This window comes from Acipenser ruthenus, chromosome 11 (assembly GCF_902713425.1).
Source record: "Acipenser ruthenus chromosome 11, fAciRut3.2 maternal haplotype, whole genome shotgun sequence".
Classification (NCBI taxonomy): Eukaryota; Metazoa; Chordata; class Actinopteri; order Acipenseriformes; family Acipenseridae; genus Acipenser; species Acipenser ruthenus.
This window is the reverse complement of record NC_081199.1, coordinates 13618278-13630675: the sequence shown is the minus strand read 5'-3', so window position 1 is coordinate 13630675 and position 12398 is coordinate 13618278.

Below are 12398 nucleotides of genomic sequence, written 5' to 3'. Positions count from 1 at the left end.
GGAACCCGCGAGGGCAAAAGAAGCCCTTCGGGTAGATCCCCTCCCCGTCACACCACAGACCTCGGAAGCCGGCCCCGATTCTATCATCGAGGGGCCGGCCGCAGCGGAGGTCGCCGAGGGGGAGCAGGAGGGGCCCCCGAAGGAACAGCTGCCTCGGGCACCGCCTTCCTCCGACGGCGACGCAGGTCCTGAACCCTGTGTTGCCGAGGAGGGGGCGGCGGAACCAGCTCCCGAGGCAGGCGTGGGCTCCGCGGACAAAGCGGAGCCCATGCAGGCGACCCCGGCCGAGGGGCCGGAGGGGGAGGAACGACTACCCCTCCCGGAACAACAGCTGCCTCGGGCTCCCGCCTCCGTGGAGGAGGCGGATCCGGCTCCCGAGGCAAGCGTGGGCTCCGCAGACAACGCGGAGCCCATGCAGGCGACCCCCGCCGAGGGGCCGGAGGGGGAGGAACAATTACCCCTCCCGGAACAAGAGCTGCCTCGGGCTCCCGAGGCAAGCGTGGGCTCCGCGGATAATGCGGAGCCCATGCAGGTGACCCCGGCCGAGGGGCCGGAGGGGGGGGACGAACCACCCCTCCCACAACAAGAACTGCCTCTGGCTCCCGTCTCCGGGGAGGAGGCGGTTTCGGCCCCCGAGGCAAGCGTGGGCTCCGCAGACAACGCGGAGCCCATGCAAGCGACCCCCGCCGAGGGGTCAGAGGGGGGGGAAGAACCACCCCTCCCGGAACAAGATCTGCCTCAGGCTCCCCTCTCCTGCGGCGACGGGGGTTCCGGCCCTCGTGCCGCCGCGGAGGGGGAGGAGAAAACACCCCCTGAGGCAGAGGCGGGCTCTGAGGGGCCCGCGTTTACATTGGTCTCCGGAGCGCGGAAGGGAGTGGAAGAACCGGAGAGGGCAGAAGGTGGTGCCCTGGCGGTAGATCCCCTCCCCGAAGTGCAACGGGGCCAAGAAACCGGTCCCCGACCCAGCTTCGAGGGACCGGTTCCAGTCACCGAGGGGGCGCGGGAGGAGCCCCTGAAAAACCAACAACCGGTGACTGATGCGGAGGAAGGGGAAGGACCCGAAAGGGTGTATCCCCTTTCTCTAGGGGAGGGAGGGGAAGGACCCGAGAGGGTGGATCCCCTTCCTTCGAGGGAAGAGGACGGGCCTGAGACCGTGCCTCGGACCTCAAAGGAGGGACCCAGAGCGGGGACGACGAGACCGTCCGGCTCGGCGGTGTACGTCGAGCGTCCGTCTGCGCCCCCGAAGTCGAGGGTGCAGACGGTCCCCGCCAGGGTCCCTCCGCCGATCTCTCCCGCCGCGTCCCCTGGGGGGGGGGCGCTGGGAGAGTCGGTCAAGATCAAGATCAGACGCAACGCGCTCACCCACCAACGTGAGTGCGTTGTGCTTCTCCACCGCGAGGGGGGCGGTGGAGAACCGGAGGAGCGGGAGGAGGACTCCGAGTCCACGTGCAGCGTGGGCTCGGAGAGTCTGTCCGCCCCTTCTCCGGACATCCCTGCGGCGGAGCTCCTGGAGTTCCTGGAGGCCACCATCCACCGCAGGGACAAGGTCCAGCTGGCCCTGGACAAATGGGGGGATTTCCAGAGGATCCTCAACTCTGTGAGATCCTTCCTCAGGGCCAGCCACGCCAGCAAAACTTCGGGCACGTGCGTGCACATACGTGCCCGAAAGTTTCACGACCAGTTGGTGAACTTCGGGAGATCTCAGGATCTCCCGTGAGTGTCGCCAACTACTCCTGACAGAGGACCATGTATCGCATCGGGACCGTGAACGTCAACGGATGCAAGGACCATTTCCGCAGGGCCCAGGTAATCTCCTTCCTGAAAAAAGGGGGTTACTCTGTGTGCTTCCTGCAGGAAACCCACTCCACCCCGCAGGCCGAGGCCAACTGGCTGCTGGAGTGGGGGGGGAGAGTGTCCTTCAGCCACCTCACCGAGTCATCTTGTGGGGTGGCGACGCTCTTCTCCGGGTCCTTTGTTCCCACGGTGCTCGATGTGGTCAACGTCGTGCCGGGCCGTCTGTTGCACCACCGGATCCGGGACGGGGACGCTACCGTTCACCTGGTGAACGCGTACGCTCCGTCCTCGGGTCCGGCGAGGGTCCAGTTTTTCCGCCGGATGTCGGCCCACCTGAACACCATCGGCGCCGACGAGCTCGTGGTCCTCGGGGGTGACTTCAACTGCACCCTCGAGGCCGCGGACCGGGTGGGGCGCGAGCCCTACCCGCTCTCGTCGGCCGCCCTGAGAGAGCTGATCGCTCGGCTCTCTCTGGTCGACATCTGGCGGTGGCAGCACCCGGACGCCTCGGCCTTCACCTTCACCAGGGTGAGGGAGGGGCGGGTGTCTCAGTCCCGGATTGACAGGTTCTACGTCACCAGGAACCACGCTCATTGCGTTCGCGCCTCCGACATCAGGCCGGCGCCGTTCACGGACCACAACCTGGTGGCCGTGACGGTGGCCGTGGTGCCAGCTAGGCATTCTTCAGCCTACTGGCACTTCAACAACAGCCTGTTGGAGGACGAGCGCTTTGAGCGGTCTTTCCGGGACTTTTGGACGGTCTGGCACGGCAGGCGATCTCGCTTCCCCACCTGGCGTCAGTGGTGGGACGTGGGGAAAGCGCAGATCAAGGTCCTCTGTCAGGAGTACACGAGGGGCGCGAGCAGGCGGAGGGACTCGCGGATCGAGCGGCTGGAAAGGGAGCTGCTCGATCTGGAGAGCCGCCTGGCTCGCGGGGACCAACTCGAGCAGAGCGCGTACGAGGAGAAGAAGTGCACCCTGCGGGACCTGCAGCTCCAGCGGTCCCGGGGGGCGTTTGTGCGCTCGCGCGTCCAGTTCCTCCGGGAGATGGACCGCGGCACACACTTCTTCTACGCGTTGGAGAAAAAGAAGGGAGATCGTAAAAACATCACCTGCCTCCTGGCGGACGACGGCTCCCTTCTGACGGATCCGGAGAGCGTGAACGAGAGGGCCAGGGCCTTCTACTTGGCCCTCTTCTCTCCGGATCCCGTCGACTCCGACGCGTGCAGGGTTCTGTGGGATGGGCTTCCCACGGTCGGCGAGGGCGTCCGGGACGAGTTCGAGGGCCAGCTGACCCTGGCCGAGCTCTCCGACGCCCTCAGTCAGATGCCCTATAACAAATCGCCGGGCATCGACGGGCTGACCGTGGAGTTCTACAAGAAGTTTTGGGACTTGCTGGGGCCCGCCTTTGCGCGGGTCCTGGCGGAAGCCTACGAGACCGGGGAGATGCCCCTTTCGATGAGGCGGGCGGTGTTAACGCTCCTGCCCAAGAAGGGGGATCTCCGCTGCCTAAAGAACTGGCGCCCGGTCTCGCTGCTATGCACGGACTATAAAATCGTGGCCAAGGCCGCCTCCCTGAGGCTCAAGTCCGTGCTGGCAGACGTGATCCACCCCGACCAGTCCTACACGGTCCCGAACCGGACGATCTTTGATAACATCTTCCTGGTTCGGGACCTCCTGCACTACTGCAGGAGGACCGGTCGGTCGGTCGCCTTCCTGTCGCTGGATCAGGAGAAGGCGTTCGACCGGGTGGATCACGGGTATCTCTTCGGAACCCTGCGAGCATTCGGATTCGGGCCGCGTTTCGTCGGCCTGTTCCGGATGCTGTACGCCTCTGCCGAGTGCCTCGTGAAGGTCAACTGGTCCCTGACCGCGCCCCTCGCGTTTGGGAGAGGAGTGCGTCAGGGCTGCCCTCTGTCCGGACAACTGTACGCGCTGTGCATCGAGCCCTTCCTCTGCCTCCTTCGCAGGAGGCTCACGGGGTTGGCGCTCGGCGCGCCGGGCACGAGGGTGGTCCTGTCGGCCTACGCCGACGACGTGCTCCTGGTGGCCTCCGACCCGGTTGACCTGGAGAGGATGCGGAGCTGCCAGAGCGTCTACTCTGCCGCTTCCTCTGCCAGGATCAACTGGGACAAGTGCTCCGGGTTACTGGTGGGTCCCTGGCGGGTGGACTCCCTCCCTGTCGCGCTCCAGCAGTTCAAGTGGAGCGCGGACGGTTTCAAATATCTGGGAGTCCACCTGAGCCCCGCGGAGACCTCGGTCGCAGCCAACTGGGTGGAGTTGGAGGACAAGGTGGCTGCTCGGCTGAGGTCGTGGTCGGGTCTGCTGAGACTGCTTTCCTTCAGGGGACGGGCTTTAGTGATTAACCAACTGGTGGCGTCGATGCTTTGGCATCGACTCACCGTCCTGAGCCCGCCCCCTGAGTTTGTGTCCAGGGTCCAGAGGAAGCTGACGGACTTCTTCTGGGCCGGAAAGCACTGGGTCTCTGCGGCGGTTCTGAGCCTCCCTCTGGCCGAGGGAGGCCAAGGGTTGGTGTGCATCAAAAGCCAGGTGCACACCTTCCGCCTCCAGACGCTGCAGAGATTCCTCTACGCAGACCCGGCCCCGCAGTGGTGCACGCTGGCGTCGCTTTTGTTGCGCCAGCTGCACGACCTGGGCTACGACCGGCAGCTCCTTTGGATCGACCTCCGGGGAATCCGTCTCCCCGAGCTGCCGGTCTTTTACCAGGACCTGCTCAGGACCCGGAGCATGTTTTCTATCGGCCGAGACGCCGTTCCGACCGAGGGCGAAGGACTCCTGCTGGAGCCCCTGCTGCACAACCCCCACCTGGGTGCGCAGGCGTTGGAGTCCCCCTCGGTGCGGCGCGCGCTGATCTCGGCCAAGGTGACCAGAGTCTGGGACCTCCTGGATCGCGAGCGGTCAGAGTGGCTGACCCCCGAGTCGCTCGTCGCCAGGGCGGCTCGGGCGACCGTCAGGACGGCCGGCCGCGCGATCCGGGAGTGCAAAGCAGCGTTGCACCCAGACTCTGTCAGGTATCTCGAGGGAGTTCTCAGGACCGGGGAGCCATCTTCCATCCCCCCCCCTACCCCCGGCTCTCCGGTCCTGCTGATCGAACCCAAGGCCCGAGCCCCCCCTCGGCCTCCCCTCGAGAACAACCTGAGCAGGATCTCGCAGTTCTCCTCGACGCCCCTCCGATCGGCGTCGAGGAGGACCCTGTACGCGATGACGCTCCACACCCTCCACTTCCTCGCCCTCGTCTCCCGCCGAGACACCGCTTGGCGGGAGACCCTCCGACCACCGGAGGGCGTCGGTCCCCAGTGGGAGGCCCTGTACTCCCCGCTGGTCTCCAGGGGAGCTGGGGACTTGGGGTGGAGGGTCCTGCACGGAGCGCTCGCGTCAGGAGAGATCCTGCGTCACTTTACCGACTCGGACGCCGCATGCCCTTTCTGCGGTCAGTCCGAGTCGGTAAGTCACATTTATTTTCTTTGCGCCAGGCTGCAGCCGTTTTTCCTGCTGCTGAGGAATCTGTTGCTGCAGTTCTGGCTGCACTTTTCTCCCACCCTCCTTATTTTCGGGCACCCTGTCCGTGGCTCCACTAAAAAAAGAGACCTCCTCGTGAATCTGCTCCTGGCTCTTGCTAGACTCGCCATCTACAAGACCAGGAAGCGTAAGATGATCGGGGAGGGTCTCTTTGATTGTGGGGCCATGTTCAGGGCCCTTACCCGATCCCGGGTTATGTTGGAGCACGCCCACGCGGAGTCTGCTGGCGACATGACCACCTTTGTCGACCAGTGGGCTCTGGGGGGCGTGCTCTGTACCACCTCCCCTTTCGTTTTACAAATTTAATTTACAGTCCTTTTTCTGGTCTTTTCATTTTATTAGTTAAGGCCTAGTTCTTGTTGGCACCCCTATTTTAGGGGTGCTAAATTGAATTTTTTCTCCGGCCGCCTTTGGGCGGCCGGTGCACCGACTGCCACTGGGCGGTCGGTGTTGTCCGGCCTACTAGGCTTTAAATAGGACTACTACTGAGAGGTCGCACTTTCTGTGAGCTCCTCACTTCCCACATTAAAAACTTTAAAAAACAGTTATTTCAACTTTTTATTTTGCAATTCTTTTTATAAATTCACTTTTCTAAAGTAGTAGTGCACCTTTTTAGTTAAAAACATTCTGGTGAAGTTGTTTTATTTTTTAAATAAAACACTTTATTAGTTTTTCCTTTTCTCTCCCTGCACTTGTGCTATAAGCAAGTGCAGGAGAGATTTTTCTTTCTTTGAATTTTCTTTCTTTTTAAAACACTCCTTTTATTAATTCATTAATTTTACTTTAAAGCTTTTATTTTTGTCTTTTTAGGAAAATTATTTTTATATAAATAGCTGTTTTTGGTTTTTAGTTAAAAATCGTTTTGTTTTAAAAATCCCCCATCTCTGCTGTGTGCAGAGTGGGGGAAGGGCAGGCAGGGAGCACAGGCCGTGTGCTCCTTTGTTTGCCCTTTGTTTGTTTTTTGAATTTCTTTTAAGTTTAAAACTATTTATTAGTTTTAGACTTTGATTTATTTTTGAATTTTCTTTGTGCCCCTGCACTATTGTAGTGCAGGGGTGGGTGAATTTGTATTTGTTTATTTATTTAAAAGTAAACAAATACGTTTGTTTGTATTAAAAAAAAAAAAAAAAAAAAAAAAAAAAAAAAAAAAAAAAAAAAAATCCCTTTGTTTTTTGATTGTTTTATTTTTTGTTGTGTGTGTGCCCCTGCACTATTGAAGTGCAGGGGTGTGTGTGTGTAAATTTTATTTTTTGTTGTTTTAAAATAAATTAATATTTTCTGTTTGTTTGTTTAATTTTTTACTTTGCTACTCCTGCATTATTGGAGTGCAGGGGTGGCTATTTTTCGTTTATTTAATTAAAAAAAAAAAAAAAAAAAAAAAAAAAAAAAAAATACTAATTTTGCTTTGATTTAAAACTTTTCTGTTCTGTGCGCCCCTGCACTATTGGAGTGCAGGGGTGTGCAATTTGTGTTTGTTTTGTTTTTGAATTATTGTTTGTTTTTTGTTTAATAAACAAATAAATAAATAAATAAATAAATAATACAGATACACATTAAATAATGAGTGGGCAGACACAACAGCCCCCCAAGCAATGGGCAAAGGCGGCCGCGACCAACGCGGCCCCCCCATTTAAAAACATCACCAGGAGGCACGGGGTCAGGTGCCTCCTGCGAGACTCCCTCTCGATCGAGGGCTTCGTCAAGGCCATGGCGAAGGCGGTGGGACCAGCAGCGATCGTGGCGGCCTCCAAAATGTACGGGAAAGCCGTCTTTTTCCTGAAATCGGAGGCCGCCGCGAACACCGCGATCGAGAGGGGTCTCAGCGTGGGGGGCATGTTTGTCCCCATCGAGCCCCTCGCGGGGCTGGGCAGCAGGGTCATCCTGTCCAACGTGCCACCGTTTATTCAGGATGCCCTGCTCATGCCCCATCTGCAAGCCCTGGGGGAGGTCAAGACGGCCATCCACCCCATCCCCCTGGGCTGCAGAGACCAGGCCCTCCGCCACATCCTGTCCTTCCGCCGCCAGGTGACCGTCCACCTGGCGGGGAGGGACACCGCGGAGGGCAGTTTTGTGGTCCCCTTCGAGGGGACCAATTACGTCATTTTCTATTCCTCGGAGGAGGTGCGGTGCTTTCACTGCAAGGAGCTGGGGCACCAGAAGAAGAGGTGCCCCAAGCTCCAGCAAAGCGCAAAGCCACCCGCGCAAGCACCGCGCCCCTCCGAGTCCACCTCGCCCCCGGGGCCCTCCAAGAGGCCCGCAGAGAAGGGGGGCAAAAAAGTACCCGCCCCCCTCCCAGCAACATCCGGGGGGGGAAAGGGAGAGAGGGCCCCCGAGGCGGCCGGACTCTCCGCGCCTCCCGAAAGCGCGCGGGGGGAGAAGGCCGCCGAGTGGACCGCGGTCGCCCGCCGCAAGAAGAAGGTGGCGGCCAGGTCCACCGGGGAGGCCAAGCGGGGGGAGACGAAGCCCGCCGCCGCACCATCTGGCGGTGGGTCAGGGGGAGTCTCAGAGAAAGGGACTCCCTCGACGGCACCCCCCGCGAGGCAGGGCGGCAAAGCCGCCCGCAAAACCAAGCACCTCATCCCCGGGTACGAGGAGAAAAGCGCTGCCGGAGGTGGGCTCCCCGTTGCCGTGGCAGGGCAGGGGACAGCCTCCGGCAGCCTCAGGGGGAAAAGGAAGGCGCAAGCGCGTCTTCCCACGTGTGCACGCAAGTGCACACGTCTCGGCCTCTTGCTGAGGGTCCCCGGGGGGGCGATAGAGGGCCCCCAAAAAAGAAAGAGACCGCCTCGGCGTCCCCCCTCTACCGGCGACGAGGGCTCCGGCCCTCGTGCTGCCACGGAGGGGGAGAAGGAACCACCCCCCGAGGCGGTCCGGGGCTCCGCAAAGGCAGCGGAGCCCATGGAAGAGGCCCCCGCCGAGAGGCCAAAGGGGAGGGAGGAACCCGCGAGGGCAAAAGAAGCCCTTCGGGTAGATCCCCTCCCCGTCACATCACAGACCTCGGAAGCCGGCCCCGATTCTATCATCGAGGGGCCGGCCGCAGCGGAGGTCGCCGAGGGGGCGCAGGAGGGGCCCCCGAAAGAACAGCTGCCTCGGGCACCGCCTTCCTCCGACGGCGACGCGGGTCACGAACCCTGTGTTGCCGAGGAGGGGGCGGCGGAACCAGCTCCCGAGGCAGGCGTGGGCTCCGCGGACAACGCGGAGCCCATGCAGGCGACCCCCGCCGAGGGGCCGGAGGGGGAGGACCAACTACCCCTCCCGGAACAACAGCTGCCTCGGGCTCCCGAGGCAAGCGTGGGCTCCGCGGACAATGCGGAGCCCATGCAGGCGACCCCGGCCGAGGGGCCGGAGGGGGAGGAACGACTACCCCTCCCGGAACAACAGCTGCCTCGGGCTCCCGAGGCAAGCGTGGGCTCCGCGGATAATGCGGAGCCCATGCAGGCGACCCCGGCCGAGGGGCCGGAGGGGGGGGTTGAACCACCCCAACCAGAACAAGAGCTGTCTCGGGCTCCCGCCTCCGTGGAGGTGGCGGATTCAGCTCCCGAGGCAAGCGTGGGCTCCGCAGACAACGCGGAGCCCATGCAAGCGACCCCCGCCGAGGGGTCGGAGGGGGGAGCTGAGCCCCCCCAAACACAACGCGAGCTGCCTCAGGCTCCCCTCTCCTGCGGCGACGGGGGTTCCGGCCCTCGTGCCGCCGCGGAGGGGGAGGAGAAAACACCCCCTGAGGCAGAGGCGGGCTCTGAGGAGCCCGCGTTTACTTTGGTCTCCGGAGCGCGGAAGGGAGGGGAAGAACCGGAGAGGGCAGAAGGTGGTGCCCTCGCGGTAGATCCCCTCCCCGAAGTGCAACGGGGCCAAGAAACCGGTCCCCGACCCAGCATCGAGGGGCCGGTTCCAGTCACCGAGGGGGCGCGGGAGGAGCCCCTGAAACAGCAACCGGTGACTGATGCGGAGGAAGGGGAAGGACCCGAAAGGGTGTATCCCCTTTCTCTAGGGGAGGCAGGGGAAGGACCCGAGAGGGTGGATCCCCTTCCTTCGAGGGAAGAGGACGGGCCTGAGACCGTGCCTCGGACCTCAAAGGAGGGACCCAGAGCGGGGACGACGAGACCGTCCGGCTCGGCGGTGTACGTCGAGCGTCCGTCTGCGCCCCCGAAATCGAGGGTGCAGACGGTCCCCGCCAGGGTCCCTCCGCCGATCTCTCCCGCCGCGTCCCCTGGGGGGGGGGCGCTGGGAGAGTCGGTCAAAATCAAGATCAGACGCAACGCGCTCACCCACCAACGTGAGTGCGTTGTGCTTCTCCACCGCGAGGGGGGCGGTGGAGAACCGGAGGAGCGGGAGGAGGACTCGGAGTCCGCGTGTAGCGTGGGCTCGGAGAGTCTGTCCGCCCCTTCTCCGGACATCCCTGCGGCGGAGCTCCTGGATTTCTTGGAGGCCACCATCCACCGCAGGGACAAGGTCCAGCTGGCCCTGGACAAATGGGGGGATTTCCAGAGGATCCTCAACTCTGTGAGATCCTTCCTCAGGGCCAGCCACGCCAGCAAAACTTCGGGCACGTGCGTGCACATACGTGCCCGAAAGTTTCACGACCAGTTGGTGAACTTCGGGAGATCTCAGGATCTCCCGTGAGTGTCGCCAACTACTCCTGACAGAGGACCATGTATCGCATCGGGACCGTGAACGTCAACGGATGCAAGGACCATTTCCGCAGGGCCCAGGTAATCTCCTTCCTGAAAAAAGGGGGTTACTCTGTGTGCTTCCTGCAGGAAACCCACTCCACCCCGCAGGCCGAGGCCAACTGGCTGCTGGAGTGGGGGGGGAGAGTGTCGTTCAGCCACCTCACCGAGTCATCTTGTGGGGTGGCGACGCTCTTCTCCGGGTCCTTTGTTCCCACGGTGCTCGATGTGGTCAACGTCGTGCCGGGCCGTCTGTTGCACCACCGGATCCTGGACGGGGACGTTACCGTTCACCTGGTGAACGCGTACGCTCCGTCCACGGGTCCGGCGAGGGTCCAGTTTTTCCGCCGGATGTCGAACCACCTGAACACCATCGGCGCCGACGAGCTCGTGGTCCTCGGGGGTGACTTCAACTGCACCCTCGAGGCCGCGGACCGGGTGGGGCGCGAGCCCTACCCGCTCTCGTCGGCCGCCCTGAGAGAGCTGATCGCTCGGCTCTCTCTGGTCGACATCTGGCGGTGGCAACACCCGGACGCCTCGGCCTTCACCTTCACCAGGGTGAGGGAGGGGCGGGTGTCTCAGTCCCGGATTGACAGGTTCTACGTCACCAGGAACCACGCTCATTGCGTTCGCGCCTCCGACATCAGGCCGGCGCCGTTCACGGACCACAACCTGGTGGCCGTGACGGTGGCCGTGGTGCCAGCTAGGCATTCTTCAGCCTACTGGCACTTCAACAACAGCCTGTTGGAGGACGAGCGCTTTGAGCGGTCTTTCCGGGACTTTTGGACGGTCTGGCACGGCAGGCGATCTCGCTTCCCCACCTGGCGTCAGTGGTGGGACGTGGGGAAAGCGCAGATCAAGGTCATCTGTCAGGAGTACACGAGGGGCGCGAGCAGGCGGAGGGACTCGCGGATCGAGCGGCTGGAAAGGGAGCTGCTCGATCTGGAGAGCCGCCTGGCTCGCGGGGACCAACTCGAGCAGAGCGCGTACGAGGAGAAGAAGTGCACCCTGCGGGACCTGCAGCTCCAGCGGTCCCGGGGGGCGTTTGTGCGCTCGCGGGTCCAGTTCCTCCGGGAGATGGACCGCGGCACACACTTCTTCTACGCGTTGGAGAAAAAGAAGGGAGATCGTAAAAACATCACCTGCCTCCTCGCGGACGACGGCTCCCTTCTGACGGATTCGGAGAGCGTGAACGAGAGGGCCAGGGCCTTCTACTCGGCCCTCTTCTCTCCGGATCCCGTCGACTCCGACGCGTGCAGGGTTCTGTGGGATGGGCTTCCCACGGTCGGCGAGGGCGTCCGGGACGAGTTCGAGGGCCAGCTGACCCTGGCCGAGCTCTCCGACGCCCTCGGTCAGATGCCCTATAACAAATCGCCGGGCATCGACGGGCTGACCGTGGAGTTCTACAAGAAGTTTTGGGACTTGCTGGGGCCCGCCTTTGCGCGGGTCCTGGCGGAAGCCTACGAGACCGGGGAGATGCCCCTTTCGATGAGGCGGGCGGTCATCACGCTCCTGCCCAAGAAGGGGGATCTCCGCTGCCTGAAGAACTGGCGCCCGGTCTCGCTGCTATGCACGGACTATAAAATCGTGGCCAAGGCCGCCTCCCTGAGGCTCAAGTCCGTGCTGGCAGACGTGATCCACCCCGACCAGTCCTACACGGTCCCGAACCGGACGATTTTCGATAACATCTTTCTGGTTCGGGACCTCCTGCACTACTGCAGGAGGACTGGTCGGTCGGTCGCCTTCCTGTCGCTGGATCAGGAGAAGGCGTTCGACCGGGTGGATCACGAGTATCTCTTCGGAACCCTGCGAGCATTCGGATTCGGGCCGCGCTTTGTCGGCCTGTTCCGGATGCTGTACGCCTCTGCCGAGTGCCTCGTAAAGGTTAACTGGTCCCTGACCGCGCCCCTCGCGTTCAGGAGAGGAGTGCGTCAGGGCTGCCCTCTGTCCGGACAACTGTACGCGCTGTGCATCGAGCCCTTCCTCTGCCTCCTTCGCAGGAGGCTCACGGGGTTGGCGCTCGGCGCGCCGGACACGAGGGTGGTCCTGTCGGCCTACGCCGACGACGTGCTCCTGGTGGCCTCCGACCCGGTTGACCTGGAGAGGATGCGGAGCTGCCAGAGCGTCTACTCTGCCGCTTCCTCTGCCAGGATCAACTGGGACAAGTGCTCCGGGTTACTGGTGGGTCCCTGGCGGGTGGACTCCCTCCCTGTCGCGCTCCAGCAGTTCAAGTGGAGCGCGGACAGTTTCAAATATCTGGGAGTCCACCTGAGCCCCGCGGAGACCTCGGTCGCAGCCAACTGGGTGGAGTTGGAGGACAAGGTGGCTGCTCGGCTGAGGTCGTGGTCGGGTCTGCTGAGACTGCTTTCCTTCAGGGGACGGGCTTTAGTGATCAACCAA